Below are 19,518 nucleotides of genomic sequence, written 5' to 3'. Positions count from 1 at the left end.
ATCTGAGGATCGTGGGACTGCCGGAGGGCGGCGAGGGAATGGACGCTGTTGCATATGTTTGAGAAGCTGCTGGGTGAGGGGTCATTTGAACGACCCTTGGAAGTGCACCGGACACACAGGGCACTGATGAGGAAGCCACAGGGTAACAAGCCGCTGAGGGCAATGGTGGTGTGCCTGCACCGGTTTCTGGACAAGGAGCAGATCCTGAAGTGGGCCAGGCAGACGAGGCAATGTACCTGGGAGGATAACGAGCTGCGTGTGTACCAGGACCTGGGTGCAAAGTTGGCCAAGAGGAGAGCGGGCTTCAACAAAGTGAAGGCGGCCCTCTTTAAGAAGGGGGTGAAATTTGGCATGCTGTGGGTGACATAGGGACGCCTGAGGAGGCGATGGAATTTGTCAGGGACAATGAACTGGCAGGAGATGGAGGACACTGAACTTCAGAGGAGATGTGCTCTTTCTGTTCCTTGGGTTTGTTTGGGTTATTTGTGTTTGGGGCCATTACTCTGTGTTTGTTCTTGGTGGGGGATGGTGGGTTGCTCTTTTATTTGTGTTGGGTGGGTGTTGTTACGTTTGCACTGGAGTAGTGTTTGAGTGGGGGGGGGAGTGGAATCAGTGGTGGGTCAGATGATAGGCACTATGGGCGGGGGCTACCAGGCAAGCCTGGGTGGGCTAGTTCATGGAAGCACAGTGGGGGGTGAGCAGGTGGTTAGTGTGTTGATAAGGTTTAGAGTTGTTATTTTGTGGTGGGGGGATGACTGCTGACAGGGGAAGGGGTTCTAAAATGTGGTATGGGGAGGGTCGATGACCGTGGGCGCCCGAGGGCAGGCCTGAGGAGGTGCGGGGCGCGGGCTGGAGGCTGGCCCAGGAGAGGCTGTGGTTGATCAGTGCGGGGGGAGGGGGGGAGTGGGTGGGGAGGAGGTGTGCGGGAGGGGAGGGTCGGCGGGGAGGGGGAAGGGGGTGGGTGGGTGGGAAGGAAGGGTGGGCGGGCAGGGTCCCCCCCCCCCCCCCCCCCCCCCCCCGACCATGGAACATACGAGAGTTGAATGGGCCGGTCAAGAGGGCCCGTGTGTTCACACATTTAAAGAGTCTAAAGGCGGACGTAGCTCTATTACAGCAGACACATCTAGAGGTGATGGATCAGACTAGGTTGAGGAAAGGGTGGGTAGGGCAGGTATTCCATTCGGGATTACATTCTAAAATAAGAGGGGGGGGGGGTTACCAGTGGTGCTGGTGAATATTTATGCTCCGAACTGGGATGATGTGGAGTTTATGAGGTGGCTATTGGGGAAGATCCCTGATCTGAACTCGCATCAGTTGATAATGGGGTGGAATTTAACATGGCTTTAGACCCAAGGTTGGATCAGTCGAGTTTGAGGTTGTTGCCGGTAGCGAAGGAGCTGAGGGGGTTGATGGAGCACATGGAGGGGGTGGGTCCGTGGAGGTTTGGGAGGCTGAGGGTGAAGGAATTTTTGGTCTTCTCGCATGTGCACAGGGTGTACTCCCAAATTGACTTTTTTGTCTTAGATACAACGCTGTTGGCGGGGCTGGTCGATGTTGAGTATTCAGTGATAGTGTTGTTCGACCATGCAACGCATTGGGTGAACTTGCGGGTGAATAAGGGAAGGGACCAGCATTCGTAGTAGAGGCTAGATGAGGGGCTTCTGTCAGAGGAGGAGATTTGTGAGTGGTGAGGGAGGCCATTTGGGGGTATGAGGAGCTGAACGACACTTGGGAGGTTTCGCCCGCCACGTTGTGCAAAGCATTGAAGGCAGTGGTGAGAGGGGAGTTTATTTCGATATGGGCACACAGGGAGAAGGTGGTGCAGGTGGAGATGGAAAGGCTAGTGAAGGAGATGTTGCAGGTGGACCAGAGATACTCGGAGGCCCCAGAGGTGGGACTGTTGAAGGAGTGGCAGAAGCTGCAGATGGAGTTTGGATTGTTATCCACGGGTAAGTGGGTGAAGACAGCGAGATGAGTGGTTTATGAATATGGTGAGAAGGCGAGCAGGACCAATTGAGGAGACAGGAGGCAGCGTGGGAGATCGGGAAAGTGAAGGACGGGGGGGGGGGGGATGCGGTTTTGAACCCGGTGGGGGTGAATGGGGTGCTGAGGGATTTTTACAATAGGCTATATGCCGGGGTGGAGGGGATGAGGTGGTTTTTGGAGGAGCTGGAGTGAGCTAGAGTTCCCGAGAGTGGAGGAGGACCTGGTGGAGGGGCTGGATGCCCCCATCGGGTTGGTAGAAGTGGTGGAGGGGCTGGAGATGTTGTAGTCGGGCAAGGATCTTGGCCCAGATATGGGCTCTGGATACCTAGTGGAGTTCTATAAAAAGTTCTTGGGGGTCCTGGGGTCTTTGTTAGTGAGGGCGTTTAACAAGACGAGGGAGCGGGGGATGCTCCCCTCGACATCGCAGGCCTCGATCCCCTTGATTTTGAAGCAGGATAAGGATCCAGAGCAGTGTTGTTCATACAGGCCGATCTCACTGTTAAATGTGGATGCCAGGTTCTTGGCCAAGATCTTGGCCTCGGGAATTGAGGACCGTGTGCCAGAGGTGATAGGGGAGGGCCAGACGAGGTTTGTGAAGGGGAGACATCTGGCGGCTAATATCAGGAGGCTACTAAATGTGATAATGATGCCCCCGAGGGATGTGAGATGGAGGTGGTGGTTGCCATAGACCTGGAGGAGGCCTTCCTAAAGGGACTTTAGGAGGTGGGATGCGCTCCCATTGTCATCGGCGGGGAGGGTTCAGGCGGTGAAGATGGCGGTCCTCCCAAGGTTCTTGTTTGTACTTCCGAACCTCCCAATCTTCATTCCCAAGGTGTTTTTCAGGAAAGTGAATGTGGGTGATCTCGGGGTTTGTTTGGGCGGGTAAAGCCCCGCAGGCGAAGAAGATGCTGCTGGAGCGGGGTTTGGAGGGAAGGGTACTGGCTCTTCCGAACTTTATAAATTACTACTGGGCGGCGAATATAGCGGTGGTCAAGAAATGAATGGATAGTGGGGGAGAGGTCGGTGAGGAAGCGGATGGAGGCAGCCTCATGTAAGGACACGTGTTTATGGGCACTGTTAATGATGCCTCTGCCATTCTCGCCGTCCAGGTACTCCACAAGTCCAGTAGTGGCGGCAGCCCCAAGGGAGTGGGGACAGTGGCGGCAGAACATGGGGCTGGAGGGGGCTTTGGTGTGGGCACTGATATGTGGCAACCACTGGTTTGCTCAGGGGGGGGCTGGGTGGGAGGTTTCAGGGGGGGGGCAGCAGGCGGGGATTGAGCGGTTTGGGGATTTGTTTATTGATGGCGGCTTTCCGTGTTTGGAAGAGTTTGAGGAGTTTGAGCTGCCTGGTGGGAATGGGTTCCATTACTTGCAGGTGAGGGACTTTGGGCGGAGGCCACTATCGGGTTTCCCGCAACTACCGCCCCAGGGGCTTCAGGATAAGGTAGTGTCGAAAACGGGAGTAGGGGAGGGGCAGGTATCGGAAATCTATAAGGAGCTGATGGACTGGGAGGGAGCCCCAATAGGGGAGGTTAAGCGGAAGTGGGAGGAAGAGCTACGTTGGGAGTTGGAGGCTGGGTTATGCGAGGATGCCCTGAAGCGAGTCAATGCGTCCTTATTGTGTGCTAGGCTTAGCCTGATACAATTTAAGGTGGTCCACAGGACACATATGACTATGGCCCAGATGAACAGGTTCTTTGATGGGGTGGAGGATAGGTGTGAGCAGTGTGCAGGTGGATGGATAGTGTGCAGCCCGGAGATGGATATTGTTAGCATGGAGAGACTCGGAATCCCCGAAGTCGGGGGTGTGGGCTAGTGACATGGCTGGGTTTCTCAAGATTGAGAAGATTAAGTTCGCCCTGAGGGATCAATGCTCGGGTTCGCCTGGAGGTGGCAGCTGTTTATCTACTTCTTTGGGGAAAATTAAACTGTCAGCCGGGGTGGGGGGGGGGGGAGGGGGTTAAAATGGGAAAGGATGGGGAGTTGGATAAGGTGGAGAAAGGTTTGTGGGGAATTGTTGTTGGGGTGTTGTTTATGGAAGCCATGTTAGCTGGGTTTTGTTTTTCTTGGTGTGCAGTTGCTTATTCTGTTAAAATGTATAATATAAATGTCTCAATAAAATATTTTTCAAAAAAAAGAAGAAAACCATAAAGGGTGACACAGTGGTTAGCACTGCTGCCTCATAGCATCAAGGACTCGGGTTTGATCCCGGCCCCAGGTCACTGTCCGTATGGAGTTTGCGCATTCTCCCTGTGTCTGTGTAAGTCCCATCCCCACAATACAAAGATGTGCAGGGATTGGTCATGCTAAATTGTCCCTTAATTTAAAAAAAAGAAAGCCATAAAACAATTGTCCCAAAAGAGGGAAATTCTATAAAACCCAATCTTGAATTGTGAAAATCAGGTGTGGGGAATGTTCACTTTGAATGTCAGGTGGAATGAATGGTGGTGGATTGACTGTTATACACTCCGCTGTCAATGCAAATGCAAGTGCAGTGTATAGTTGCAATTGCAAAAGTAACATTGACCTCCACTATGTCAGCTGTAATGCCAAGCAAAACAGCTCAGTTGCCTCCTAATGAAAGCAGATCTTGAAACCTACCTTGCTCATTCTTGTTAGTGTATTAAATTTCTTCTGACAAAGTGCAATGTGGGGCAAGGTTGAAGGATGCGGTTCCAACACCAAGCGCCATTCTTTCCACTTTGCAGCCAAACTGCCATTTCCCTCTTTCCTCCAAACATTTTCTACATCCCCCGTCTCTTCTGTCAGCAATACTTCTAGCTTCCCCTTGGTGGAATTTGCAGCCCTTTCCCTCACCACCCCCTCTCCCTCTTTCTCTTTTTCCTGACGACCATCCCCCTCTGGTTAATATTGCTCTTCTACATTCAATTTTCAAAGTATGTTGGTCACGGTGAATTCCGAACCCTTATTCTGTCCTCCTGGCTGTTGTCCATCTGATTTTTCTCAATGACTATGCAAATTTGCTGAACCTCGGTGACCCCTCAGTCATCAGTGCACATGTTTGACAGGCATAAGTGGTCAACTCACTTGAGATCACAAGAATCTTGGGCGGGATTCGGATTCTCCGTCTCGCTAGCCAATGGGGTTTCCCATTGTGGGCAGCCCCACACTGTCAGGAAATCTCCGGGATGCTGGCATAACGGAGAATCCCGACAGCAGAGAATCCAGCCCCTTATCTTTATGAGTAGCCCAGGCCAAAATGTAAGCATAAATCCCATAGCAACAATGAGATGTGATATGAAGAAGGAAAGAGACAAGTTAATCTAATATTGCCTTAACTGTTGGCCTTTAACTTCCTGCTGCAAGAACCCAGCCTCGAGCCCACTGGAGTGATTGTTCATTAGATAATTGCAGAAGAGGCCTTCTTGGTGCTTCTTGCACTAAAGATATTTAAGTGATTCGCAATAGTTTTGTTCTGAGCAATTCTATTTTGTAGCCCAAAGCATACAGGAAACATGACCAGAATGTAAAGCAGATCATTTAATACCCGTGACCTTTGGTTTGCCATTTACCACTTTCCTCCTTCAATAACTGTAGTGTTGGAAACTTGATGATGAAACCATTTTGACAGTGAATAAAAGTTATTTTTAAACCACACTTGGCTGACTCTAATTTTTGATAGAGTGAGTGGCCATAGAAACAATGTGCAGAACACCCATCAGAACAGTTTGGATTCACAATACAAACCCCTCAACCTTTCTGTGACACTTGGTTGATTTGAGTAACACGCCTTTGGAGTTATTTCATAAATGACTGAAAAGAGTTTTAAGTTGTAAATGAAGAATCCTTAATGTGCTGCAGCACCATGTAATAGTTTTTTTTTTACTTTCCATTGGATCAGTCTTGGAAAATAACGGGAGTAGGACAAGGAACAAGTGTTAAGTCAGGAAGTTGGTACAGGGGAAAGGAGTGCTCCATTTTATACCTTTTTTCAGTCACCAGTGGATGGTAAATATTATCTTTGGTCTCCAAACTAGGAGGCCTGCTGTTCTTCAGCTTTGTAAATTAATAGCCAATTGAGTAATTAGATAAATAAGGTTTGACGGGCATGGCAGGAGTGGTGGTGTGCGGTGACTGCAACATGTGTGAATCTGTGCCTTGCAGTCTTTACTAATAGGTAAAAAAAGGTAAAATCCCTCTAGTCCCTGATGAGCATAGACTGCTTTCCCCTTTGAGGGAGAGAGCTGACTGGTGGTGATTTAACCTGAGGATCACCACACATCAGGCGAGGGGCAAGGTTGAGAATAACATCAGCCAGTATAGAAATTGCCAGTATAAGACAGTGCTGGCCTTACTCTGCATCACAAACCAGCTGTCTAATCAAGTAAGCAAAACCAGCCCCCTTGCTAATATCTAGAGGCTTGAGCCAAAATTGAGAGAAACGACCCGCAGGCTAGTCAGACAACCTGATATAGCCATGCTCACGGAATCATACATTGAAGGCATTGTCCCAGATGCTACCATTACCATCCTTGGCTATGCTCTGTTCCACCTGCAAGAGAAGCACCACCAGGTGGTGGCACAGTGCTATACAGTGGGGGCAAGGTTGTCTTGGGAATCCCTTACATTGACTCTGGGCACCATAACATCTCATAGCCTCAAGTTAAACATGGGCAAGGAAACGTTCTGCTAATTACCACCTACCTCCATTGCCCCCACCTCCTCAGAGGTATTCATCTGTGTTGAACACCACTTGGAAGAAGCACTGAGAGTGGCAAGGGTGAAGAATGTACTCTGGGTTGAGGAATACAATATTCATCACAACAGTGGCTCAGTAGCACCATTGCTGCCCGAATCCTAAAGGACAAAGGTGCTAGAGTGGGTCTATAATCGTTGGTGTAGCCATCTGAAATGGCCACCTGCAAAGCACCATGGGAATTGTGGCCAACCCAGGACTCAGACAGGTACAGAGCTTGTGTGAATTTCAACCCAGACAGCTAGACCTGATCGAAACCCCTGCTTGTTTGCATTCTAATGGCCCATTTCCCCAGAACAATAGGACTGCACGCAAGAAACCGATACAGACACAGACTGAGCGGCGCCACCAGCCATTTACTGAGATAGCCCAACCCCAAGGTCAATGACCGCTAAGGACCTGCCCAACCACCAAGGCACCCGCCCTTTATTGGCCAAAATCAAAGCCTGTCGAATTATTGGGTCCAAGATTAAGGACCGCCCCAAAGAGCACAAAACCCTAGAGGGATAAAAAGAGACACAACCATGCATTTGGTCTCTTTTGGACCCGGCCTGTGCCAGCCTCCTTTGAATCTGGCCTGTGCCTGCCCAACTGCAGCATAAGGACCAGGCAGCCAAGTTCAAGTCCAACGATCGCTACCTGACGATGAGCCCAGCAGAGAGAGAGCCACTTCTTCAAACCAGCCATGTGAGATCAAGATAAAGACCTTATAAATCTGCTCAGCGCCGGTCGCCCTGAAGTTAAGTATAGGTTATTGTAGCTGATAGGTGTAGTTTAACGTGTAGTATATTGTGCTTGTATGTCGAAGTAACCCTTGTGTGTAAATAAACCATTTTTGAACTTGAACTGACTAACTGGGTGTGTGGTCATTTGACCGTTATACGGAAAAGCCTTGCGGTTCAGTAAGAGAAATAGAAACACCCAAAGTATTGGTGACGCTGTTGGGACATAACATCATATCATAAATAGAGCCTCATCACATTATTGGCAACATTATTGGCGACTCTGGTGGGATAGTATTCCGATTGGCAACATTGGTAAGGGAACCAATAAGAGGAAACAAACATTCTTGACCTCATACTCACCAATACACCTGTCACAGATCTATTTGACTATGACAACATCAGTAGGCATGACTGCCACATAACAGAGTCCTTCTGGAGATGAAGGCCTGTCTGTTTTTTTAATTTTTCCAATTAAGGGGTAATTTAGCACAGCCAATCCACTTACCATGCACATCTTTGAATTTTGGGGGTGAGACACATGCAGACACAGGGAGAAACTGCAAACTCCAAACGGACAGTGACCCGGGGCCGGGATCGAAGCCGGGTCCTCGGCGCCCTGAGGCAGCAGTGTTAACCACTGCACCACTGTGCCGCCCAATTAAGGGGTAATTTAGCACACCCAATCCACCTACCATGCACATCTTTGAATTTTGGGGGTGAGACTCATGCAGACACAAGGAGAAACTGCAAACTCCAAACGGACAGTGACCCGGGGCCGGGATCGAAGCCGGGTCCTCGGCGCCCTGAGGCAGCAGTGTTAACCACTGCACCACTGTGCCGCCCCTGGCCCATCTTAAAATTGAGGATACACTCCACTGTGTTGTGTGGCATTATCACCATGCTAAATGGGATAGATTTCGAACAGGTCTGGCAACTCAAACCTGAGCCTCCATGAGGTGCTAAGGGCTATCAACAGCAGCAGAATTGTATACATTCATAATCTGTAACTTTGTGGCTTGGCACAGCCCCCAATTTACCATTACCACCAAGCCAGGGGATCAACCCTTGTTTCATGAAGAGTGCAGGAGGGTCTGCCAAGAGCAACACCAGGCAGATCTCACAATGAAGTATCAATCTGGTGAAGCTATAACACAGGACTACATGCATGCCAAACAGCAGAAGCAGCAAGCGATAAACAGAGTGAAGAGATCACACAACCAACAAATCAGATCTAAGCTCTGTAGTCCAACCACAGCCAGAATGCTGGTAGAAAATGAAATAACTGTAATAATAATGAGCCTCCACAAATATCCCCGTCCTCAATCATGGGAAAGCCCAGCACATAAGTGCAAGAGACAAGGCGGAACCATTTGCAGCCACCTTTATCCAGAAGTGCTGTGTGGGTGATTCATCTCAACTTCCTCCTGAGGTTCACAGAATCACAGATGTTTGCCTTTAGCCAATTCGATTCACTCCACAAGTTATCAAGAAATGCTGAAGGCACTAGATACTGCAAAGGCTACGGACCTAAATAATATTTCAGCAATCGTCTGAAGTCTTGTGCTCCAGAATGTGCTGCACCCCTAGGCAAGCTGTTCCAGTGCAGATACAACACTGACATCTACCCTCCATCATAATGTCAGAGTGGGGATGTTCGCTGATGAACATTTTGGAAGGAATAACAGGAAGACAGAGTACTGGGCTAATGGTAAGATTCTTGGTAGTATGGATGAGCAGATTGATCTCGGAGTCCATGTCCATAGATCCCTGAAAGTTGCCACCCAGGTTAAGAGGGTTGTTAAGAAGGTGTACGGTGTGTTAGCTTTTATTAGTAGAGGAATTGAGTTTTGGAGCCATGAGGTCATGTTGCAGTTGTACAAAACTATAGTTCGGCCGCATTTGGAGTATTGCGTGCAGTTCTGGTCACCGCATTATAGGAAGGATGTGGAAGCATTGGAAAGGGTACATAGGAGATTTACAAGGATGTTGCCTGGTATGAAGGGAAGATCTTACGAGGAAAGGCTGAAGGACTTGAGGCTGTTTTTGTTAGAGAGAAGAAGGTTAAGAGGTGACTTAATTGAGGCATACAAGATGATCAGAGGATTAGATAGGATGGACATTGAGAGCCTTTTTCCTCGGATGGTGATGTCCAGCACGAGGGGACATAGCTTTAAATTGAGGGGAGATAGATGGACAGATGTCAGAGGTAGATTCTTTACTCAGAGAGTATTAAGGGTGTGGAATGCCCTGCCTGCAACAGTAGTGGACTCGCCAACACTAAACGCATTCAAATGGTCATTGGATAGGCATATAGAGGGTACGGGAATAGTGTAGATGGGCTTTAGAGTGGTTTCACAGGTCGGCGCAACATCGAGGGCCGAAGGGCCTGTACTGCGCTGTAATGTTCTATGTTCTATGTTCTATGATGGCACAATGTTCATTCTCAACTCCTCAGATAATGAAGCAGTCGGTGTCCATATGCAGCAGGGCCTGCAGAATATCCAAGCTCGGGCGGATAAGTGGCAAGTAACATTTGTGCCACACAAATGTGCCGTGAACTAATCCAACAAGAAAGAATCCAATCATCTTCCCTTGACATTCAATGATATTACCATTGCTGAATCTGCAACCTGGGCATTATCATTGAGCAGAAACTGAATTGGATCAGCCATATAAATACTGTGGCCACAAAAGCAGATCAGAGGTTAGGAATTCTGTAGCACGTAATTCACCTCCCGAATCCTCAAAATCTGTCTACCATCTACAAGGCTCAAGATAGAACCATAGAATTCCTACAGTGCAGAAGTTGGCCCCTCGGGTCTGCACCGACCCTCTGAAAGAGCACTCTGCATACACCAAATTCCCCTCCCTATCCCCATAACCCCATCTAACCTGCACATCTTTGAACTGTGGGAGGAAACCAGAGCACTCTGAGGAAACCCATGCAGACATGGGGAGAAAGTGCAAACTCCCACAGAGAGTCACCAGAATTGAATTTGGGTCCCTGCTAACCACTGTGCAACCAAATTAGGAGTTTGATAGAATACTCTTCACTTGCATGAATGACTGCAGCTCCAATAACACTCAAGAAGTTCAACACTTCCAAGGCAAATCAGCCCTCTTGATTTGCATCCCAACCACCACCTTCAACAATCACCCTTCCATCACCAATACACAGTAGCAACAGTGAGCACCACCACAAGATGCACAGCAGCAACTCAGCAAGAGACTGTCAAAAGTACCTTCCAATTTGCAAACTCTACCACCTAAAAGGACAAAGTACCAGAAACATGAGCACACCACCACCTGGAAGTTCCCTTCCAAGCCACACAACATCCTGACTTGGAACTACATTCCTGTTCCTTCATCATCACTGGGTCAAAATTCTGGAACTCCCTTCCTAACAACACTGTGAGTATATCAACACCACACGGACTGCAGCAGTTCGAGAAGACAGCTTACCACCACCTTCTCAAAGGCAATTAGAGATGTGTAATAAATTCAGGTCTTGGCTGTGCTGCCCAGGTCCCATGAAAGAATAAATAATTAAAATAAATTTCTGCACAATTATACTGCAGTTTGAGCAACCTTCGCTCAGAGTTGCTGAGCGGTAGCCTGAGTTGCAGAGATTGTGGAGCAGTGGGGAGAGGCAGAGTTACGTGGACAGTTTGTTACAGGAGGCAGTCATACCACTCAGTTCGATAGAACTTTAGAGTTAGTCAGTTGCCAGGGACAGGAGGTTGTGAATGCAAGTCAGGCAGGTATGGGTTCCAGCAGGTAGTGAGAGAGGAGCCTCAGTCCTTGACTTTGACCAACAGGTATGAGGTGCTTGCTACCTGTGTGAATGAGAAGAAGGACCGCAGGGTGAATGAGCAAACTGACCATGGCATTATGGTGCTGAATGCTTTTCAAATGGGGAGGAGCAAAAATGAACGTGGTAATGATAGGGGACAATACAGTAAGGGAAATGGAGATTGTCCTCTACAGCTGCCACCATGAGCCAGGAGTTAAAAGCATCTCCTCCGGGCTGGAGACCAATTTGGAGTGGGAAGTGGAGGATTCTCATTGTGGTCTATAAAGGAACCACCCACATAGTGAGAAGTAGGAATAATGTTCTGCTGGGAGTGTTTGAGGAGTTAGGGTCCAAATTAAGATGCAGAACATCAAAGGTACATCTGCAGCATTCTCCGTTCTCTTGACTGTGTGTTTCTCAGTGGCATACCATTCCGTGGCGGCAGGATTCATTACCCCCGCTGCTTGTCAATAGGATTTCCCAAAGAAGCTACCCGATGCCACCAGGAATCCGTGGGCATGGGTGCATTGCTGGTGAGGAAAGAGAATCCCACCGGGTGGAGATTTCCAGGAATTATCTCTGGATTGTTGACTGAGTCACATGCTAATTGGTATCAGAAAATTAGAGAATTAAAATGTGCTGAAAGAATGGGGTGGAGCAAAATTCACTGGGAACTGGCAACAGCCCTCAGGAAAGAGAGAGCTGTTTCTCTGGGATGGGATCCACTGAAACTGGGCTCTGATCAGTGTCCTGGCGAACCACATAACCAAGGCTGTGGATAGTGCTTTAGGCTAAACAGAGGTGGGGTGACAAGTGTGGATGAAGAGAGATTCAGAAAACCAAAGCGTAAGGTCAAGACAACAGAATATTGTTGAAGTGTGGGCAAGGACAAGCAGGATGGAACAAGAGGGGACAAAGAGTTTAACAGTAATTGTGCATCAGCAGGTTAGGTCCATGCATAGAATACAAGTAAGAAAAATTAAAGTAAAGGATCTTTATCTGAATGCGCGAAGCGTCCACAATAAGATAGATGAGCGAGGGACACAAATAGAGGTAAATAGTTAAGACATGGTTACGTTGCGACCAAGCTTGGGAAATAATTTTTTGAAATTTATTCTGTCATGGGATGTGGGCATACCAAGGCGTGCTTTTGTTACCCTTCTCGAATTGCCCTCAAGAGCTGAAGAGCCACCTTTATGCATTGCTGCGGTCACACTGACAATGCTCGTTCTTAGTTCCTGACCATGGCATTATGGTGCTGAATGCTTTTCAAATGGGGAGGAGCAAAAATGAATGTGGTAATGATAGGGGACAATACAGTAAGGAAAATGGAGATTGTGGCTTGCTAGGCCATTTCAGAAGGCTTCAACCACATTACTGGTTCCTGGAGTCCAATGGAGGTCAAATCAGGTAAGGCCAGCAGATTTCCTTCACTAAAGAACATCAATGACCATGTGGGTTTTTCATGATTTGTTTTCCTCATTAAGGGGCACTTTAGCGTGGTCAATCCACCTACTCTGCACATCTTTGGGTTGTGGGGGTGAGACACACACACAATGTGCAAACTCCACACGGACGGTGACCTGGGGCCGGGATTGAACCTGGGTCCTCGGCGCCGTGAGGCAACAATACTAACCACTCTGCTGATTTTTAATGACAATTGATGATAGCTTCATTATTTTAAATGACTTTAAATTCCAGTTGTAAAAAATTAATTAATTGAATTTAAGTCCTGCCAGCTGTGGGATTTGAGCTCATGCCCTCAGGCCTTTAGTCTGCACCTCTGCATTACTTGCCCAGTGACATTAGGCAGTGGCATAGTGGCATTGTCACTGGACTAGTGATACAGAGAACCAGGGCAATGCTCTGGGGACCCGGGTTCGAATTTCAAATACCACCACGGCAGGCCACAAAAAAGTCTAATGATATCCATTGTCGTTAAAAACCCATCTGGTTTACTAATGCCCTTTAGGGAAGGAAATCTGCCATCCTTACCTGGTCTGGCCTACATGTGAATCCATATCCACAACAATGTGCTTGACTCTCAAGCCATTCAGTTCAAAGGCAACCAGGGCCGGCTCAAGGCACCGGCAACTCGGGCAGTCGCCCGGGGCGCCATGTGCTAGGGGGCGCCAGAGACTCGGGTCCCGCGCATGCGCAGTTGGGCCGGTGCCAACCAGCGCATGCGCGGTGGCCGCCCTCCCCCAGGGCGGCCCCCCCCTCGGTCCGCCCCCTCGGTCCGCCCCCCCGCTCGGTCCGCTCCCCCCACCCCCCCTCGGGTCCGCCCCCCGCCCTCGGGTCCGCCCCCCCCCCCCCGCCCCCCCCTCGGGTCCGCCCCCCGCCCTCGGGTCCGCCCCCCGCCCCGCCCTCGGGTCCGCCCCCCCGCCCCGCCCTCGGGTCCGCCCCCCCGCCCCCCCCTCCTCGCCCCCCCCCCCTCCCAAGGTCACCTAAGTTCAGCTTGCCCGGGGCGCCAGCAACCCTAGGGCCGGCGCTGAAGGCAACTAGGGATGGGCAATTAATGCTGGCCTAGCCAGCAACGCCCACATCCCATGAAAGACTTTTTTAAAAATCCCACTATCTCCCCTAAATGTTCTCGGTACCTAATATTTTGGAAAGGCAATCAGAGAGGCAAAGGAATTTAGTTAAGGATGGCATACAGATATTAATGAGGAAGAATTCTGACTCAGAATATGACAAAGTAGAATCAGTATACGCAGAGATTAGGACTAGCACGAGTCAGAAAACACGATTGAGAATAGTTTATCGGCTGCCTAACAGTAGATACTTTGTTCGGACAGGGCATTAATCAGAAATTATTGGAGCGTGTAACAAAGACAATGTAATAATTGTGAGGGGTTTAATCTTCATGTAGACTGGGGCAATCAAATTGGCATGGGTGATTTCCCGGAGCAATACATTGTGGAACCAACAAGGGATAAAGCTACTTTAGATTTAGTATTGTATAATGAGGCAAGGTTACTTAGTAATCTCATAGCAAATGATCCACTGGGAATGAGTGATCATAATACAATTGAATTACATATTAAATTTGCAAGGGACAGCTACAAACAAGAATCATAGAATTAAGCAAAGCTAATTATATAGGTATGAGGGGAAAACTGGTTAAGGTTGATTGGGTAAGCCGACTGAAAGGTATGATGGTAAATAAAAAGTTGGAAACATTTAAAGAAAGAAATCAAAATGTTCAACAAAAATAAATTGCCCCTTAATTAGGTGGTGGTGGTCATGGCATGAGTCGCACATTTGGTGGCTCCCATTTGAGGTGGATTTTTTCGGTCCTTCCCCACATTAATTGTGTGGTGTTTGAGGGCAAAAGGTGCATGAGTGTCCAGGGAATGTAAAATTCCCCTAGTGGGGCTGTTGTATGGCTCATCGGACGAGGAGTGTCACGATGAAGAGAGAGCAGTTGGAGCAGTAAAGTTTTTGTGGTGCGACACAGGTGAAGATGGCGGAGAGCAAGTGGACAGCATTGCCGCCCAGTGGTCAATGGAGCATCTGGTGGAATTCCTGAAAGGCAAATTCCAGCAGCAGAGGAAAGAGGCCTTAAGGGATTTGACCAAGGTGGCAGAGCCACCAAGAGCGGCGGTCAAGCACGAGGAGCAAAGGCAGGAGGCTCAGGGCCTGACAATCCAGAAGGTGAAGGAGTCGGTGGCGAGCAGCCAGTAAAGGATGAGAGAGAAGCTGGAGGACCTCGAGAACTGCTCCAGGAAGCAGAATTTGAAGATCGTTGGGATGCCCAAAGGCATTGGAGGTGCAGAGGCTGCTAGGTTTGTGGCAAGCATGTTGGTGAAGCTGATGGTGAAGCTGGTCTTTGGCCAACTCCTCGAGGTAGATTGGGTGGACAGGACATTGAGGAGGAGGCCACAGGTGGGGGAGCCACCAAGGATGACGATGGTGATGCTGCATCGATTCCTGGATAAAGAGAAGGCCTTGAGGTGGGCAAGGCAGACAAAGCAATGCACCTGGGAGGTGAGTGAGCTGCGGATTTACCAAGACCTGGGTGCAGAGCTAGCCAAGCGGAGGGCTGGGTATAATCGGATAAAGATCGCCCTCAACAAAAAAGGGGTGAAGTTCAGGGTCTTGTACCCTGCTCGCCTATGGTGACGCATCAAAAACAGGAAATTTATTTTGACTTGCCAATGGAAGCGATGGACATGATGGAAACCGTAGACTGGGAGGAGTGTGAGGACTTTAGTGAAGAGTTAAGTGTAAATTGTGGGGCTTATTGGGTGTGTAGATTGGGGGATCACGACAGGGGAGCGGAGAAGGCAAGTATGCCTTTTGTTTTTCTTTGTTGGTTGTTGGGAAGGTTGGGGGGGAAGGACGGATTGTGAGGGTGACGGCATGTCAGAGGTTTTGGACAGGGTCACCATGTAGCTGGGTGAGCTAGTTAACGGGAGTAAAGTGGGGGCTGGCAGGAGGAAGGTGTAGGGGAGTGGGGAATGATTTGATTCTTTGTTTGGCTGTGTGGGGGAGGGGGATGGTTACTAACAGGGATGTGGTTGGTGTGACGCAGTTAGAAAGGGAGAGTTGGCGGCGAACATCTGGGAGCGGGCCTGGAGGGGCTTGTGACATGGACCGGGGGCTAGCCTAAAAAGGGGTATGGTTGATTGGCAGGGGAGGGGAGTGGGAAGCCTGCTTAATGTTACTTTGATGCCCTTGGAGGGTCAGGAGGTAGATGTAGTAGTGACAATGGATGCGGAGAAGGCTTTGATCAGGTGGAGTGGGCGTATTTGTTGGAGGTGGTAGGTCAGTTCGGGTTTGGCCAGGGGTTTGGTGATTGGGTTCGGCTGCTGTACAGGGCAGCGATGGCAAGCGTTCGGACGAACAGGACAAGTTTGGTGATAGATCTGTTGGCAATGTCACGTAGAGTGTCAAGGGTTTGGAAAGGGATTGAGCGGGGGTGGGGGTGAGGAGACAGGTGCCGTCCTTCCCGGGGCTGTCGGAGGATGATATGGAGGAGGGGAGGATGTCAGATATCTACAGTGAATTCATGATGAGTGAGGGTGTCCCAGTGGAGGAGACTAAGTTAAAAATGGAGGAGGAATTGGGAGGGGAGGTGCAGGCCGGACGTGGAATGAGGCCTTGTGGAGGGTGAATGTGTCCTTGTTGTGTCCGAGGTTAAGCCTCATCCAGTTTAAAGTGGTGCATAGGGTCCACATGACAGTTGCAAGGATGAGCCGGTGCTTTAGAGGATAGATATGGGTGGAGTGTGGCGGGGGGCCATGAATCATGTCCACATGGTTTGGGCATGTCCAAAGCTGAGAGTGTTCTGGCAGAGGTTTGCAGACATAATGTCTGAGATTCTGGGTGTGGGGGTGGCCCCGAGTCCGGAGGTGGCGATATTCATTGTGTCAGATGATCTGGGAGTCCAGGTGGGGAGAGAGGCCGGTATATTGACCTTTGCCACCCTGATAGCCTGGAGATGGATATTATTCTGTTGGTAGGACTCGGAGCCGCAGAAGGCGGAGATTCGGGTGAGTGGCCTGGCAGAATTTCCGGGTTGGAGAAGGTCAAGTTTGCTTGGCGGGTGTCGGAGGAGGGGTTCACATGGAAACCATTCATTGATTTATTCAAGATGGATTGAAGGGTCAGTGGGCGAGGGGGTTGGGGGACAGGGAGGGAAGGGATAAGGGGGTAAAGTTAAGAAGGCACAGTGCGGTGGGGGTGTTGCTATTGGGGGAGGTTGGAGATTTGTGGTTTCAATTCATGTTGATATTTTGGTCTTCTGATATTTTCTTTTTTTAGGAAAGATTTTTTTTAAATTTAGAGTACCCAATTATTTTTTCCTAATTAAGGGGCAATTCAGCATGGCTAATGCACCTACTCTGCACATCTTTGTGTTGTGGGGGTAAGACCCATGCAGACAGGGGGAGAATGTGCAAACTCCATGTAGTGATATCATGGTTGTGTTGTAATTCACCGACTGACCACCAAGAGTCTCATTAGTACATAAGTGAATGTTAGAGTCAGATGACCTCAGACTGACTAGGAAGCTGGGAGAGACGTTGCGTCTGCATGTTCATACTGTTATTCATCTGTTGTTTTGTATATATTTGATCCACAGTTAATGTTAATAAATCATTTATAGCTTTAGGTACAGGTGTTCTTGTAATATAAATCAGGCCATCCAACGAGAACATTACACTCCACATGGACAGTGGCCTGGGACCGGGATATATCCCTACTCCCCAGCGCCATTAGGCAACAGCGCTAACCACTGTGCCACTGTACCACCCACGTCTTCTGATATTTTCATGTATATATGTAAAAAGCCTTGAATAAAAATATTTTTAAAATAAATAAATTATTTTGAAAAACAAAAGCTCAGCAAGAAAAATCCATCTGTAGCTTGCTCGGGAAGTTAAAGGTAGTGTGGTCCCATAGAAGCAGAGATAGGGGAAATTATCATGGGGAATGAGGAAATGGCAGAGGCATTGAACAAATATTTGTGTCTTACTTCGCAGTAGAAGATACAAGTGGCATGCTAAAAATAGACAGCAGTCTAGGTGCTGAGAATGAACAATTAAGGTAATTCACATTTGCAAGAATACTACTGGAGGAAGTTAATGGACTAAAACCTGACAACTCCTGAAGACCTGATGGCCGACATCCTAAGATTCGAGAAGAGGGAGCTACAAAGATAATGTTAGCGATGGCTAAGATTTCCCAAAATTCACAAGTTTCTGGAATGGTCCCGATAGATTAGAAGCTACAAATGTAACGCTGTTATTTAAGAAAGGAGGGAGAGAAAACAGGGAACTGCAGGCCAGTTAGCCTGATATCAGTCATCGGGAATGTGCTGGGGTCTATTATTAAGGAAGTCTGAACAGTGCACTTGGAAAATCACAATGTGATCAGACAAAATGTACATGGTTTGACAAGTTGATCATTTTTTAGAGGTTGCAACTGGTATGGTAGATATAGGGGAACCAATAGAAGTTGTATCCCTGAATTTCCAGCAGTCGTTCAATAAAGTGTCACACAGAAGCTTAATAGTTGAGATGAAGGCTCATGGATTTGGGGTAATAAATTAACATGGATAGAAGATTGGTTATTAGGCATGGAGCAAACTACATTTAAAAGTGAGGCACATCCTAAGGCTGCTTTTTTTTTTCTTTCTCACTGATCAACTTTAGAATTACTCTGAAAATACATCGATTGTAATTGAAGAACTCAATGGTTGAAAAAGCATTGCAAGAATATTTTGTCACGATATGTTTATTATGAAAAATTGTTACAATTCATTTTGGAAACGCAGCAAAATAAATTCAAGTGTTCTCAAATATTTATCTAGAAATACCTCTCGCATGATTGCTAAAGTAACATTTTATTCTTTATTGTATATGCATTGAAGACGAATGTGCATTGCACTGTATTTTAAACCAAATCAAAAGCCTTTAGAAGGCAATAAAAAAAAGGCAAGTGATGTTTACTGCCATACAAAGGCGATATTAGAGCTATTTGATTTAACTCCAGACAGGAGTTGCAGTATGAAATACGTTTATTACTTTTATTCATGGATAATTGTTGATACAATTTGGTGCATAAAACAGTAGATCAAATTGGGATGGATGCATTTATTGTATTTGGCAAATGTCTTGGTATTGTGACTGTAGCTGCAGTGAAGTTTTCATTAGGACAACCTATTTATTAGACTCAAACATTAATCTTTGCAGTGCAGTCAATTCTGTAGAAACTTTGGATCATGCTAGTATAATTAAGATCAGTTCCAAGCACAGTTATATACCAGGCTGAGGCAGCCTGCATTTTAACAGTGTAAGGATCCTCCTGTTTAAATCCTGTTTGTCCCCTGTTTTCCCCTTTCTATAATTTCTATATACTACAATTTTGATCCATGGATGATTAATGGGCCTGTGACTTTAATGCGGACTCTGCCTTTAATTCAAGGTGGAGTAATCAGTAATGACTCAGTTTGTCTGACTTGGCTGGTGGCTAATGAATGGCCCAGAAAGTTGAGATTCTGCCCAGCACCAGATGATGATTGGATATTTTTCCTCTGAGGTGCTTTTCAGTGCCAAGGCTGATTTTTCAATTCACTTTCAATTCTGAAGTCTGGATGAAGGAGCTCTAACTCTCTCTCTCTCTCTCTCTCTCTCTCTCAAAGATATGATGAATTATCTCTAAAAATCCAGCGTAAGAACCAATTTACCTGGGGCAGATCTCATCTTCCTCTCTGTAATTGGCCTTCTTCCTGATGTGTTGGGCAGGCTGGGTCGATGTGGACTGCACTTGATGCTGTGTAGCGAGAGA

Source organism: Scyliorhinus canicula, chromosome 4 (assembly GCF_902713615.1).
Source record: "Scyliorhinus canicula chromosome 4, sScyCan1.1, whole genome shotgun sequence".
In the NCBI taxonomy this organism is placed as follows: domain Eukaryota; kingdom Metazoa; phylum Chordata; class Chondrichthyes; order Carcharhiniformes; family Scyliorhinidae; genus Scyliorhinus; species Scyliorhinus canicula.
Note: the sequence above shows the minus strand (reverse complement) of the source record.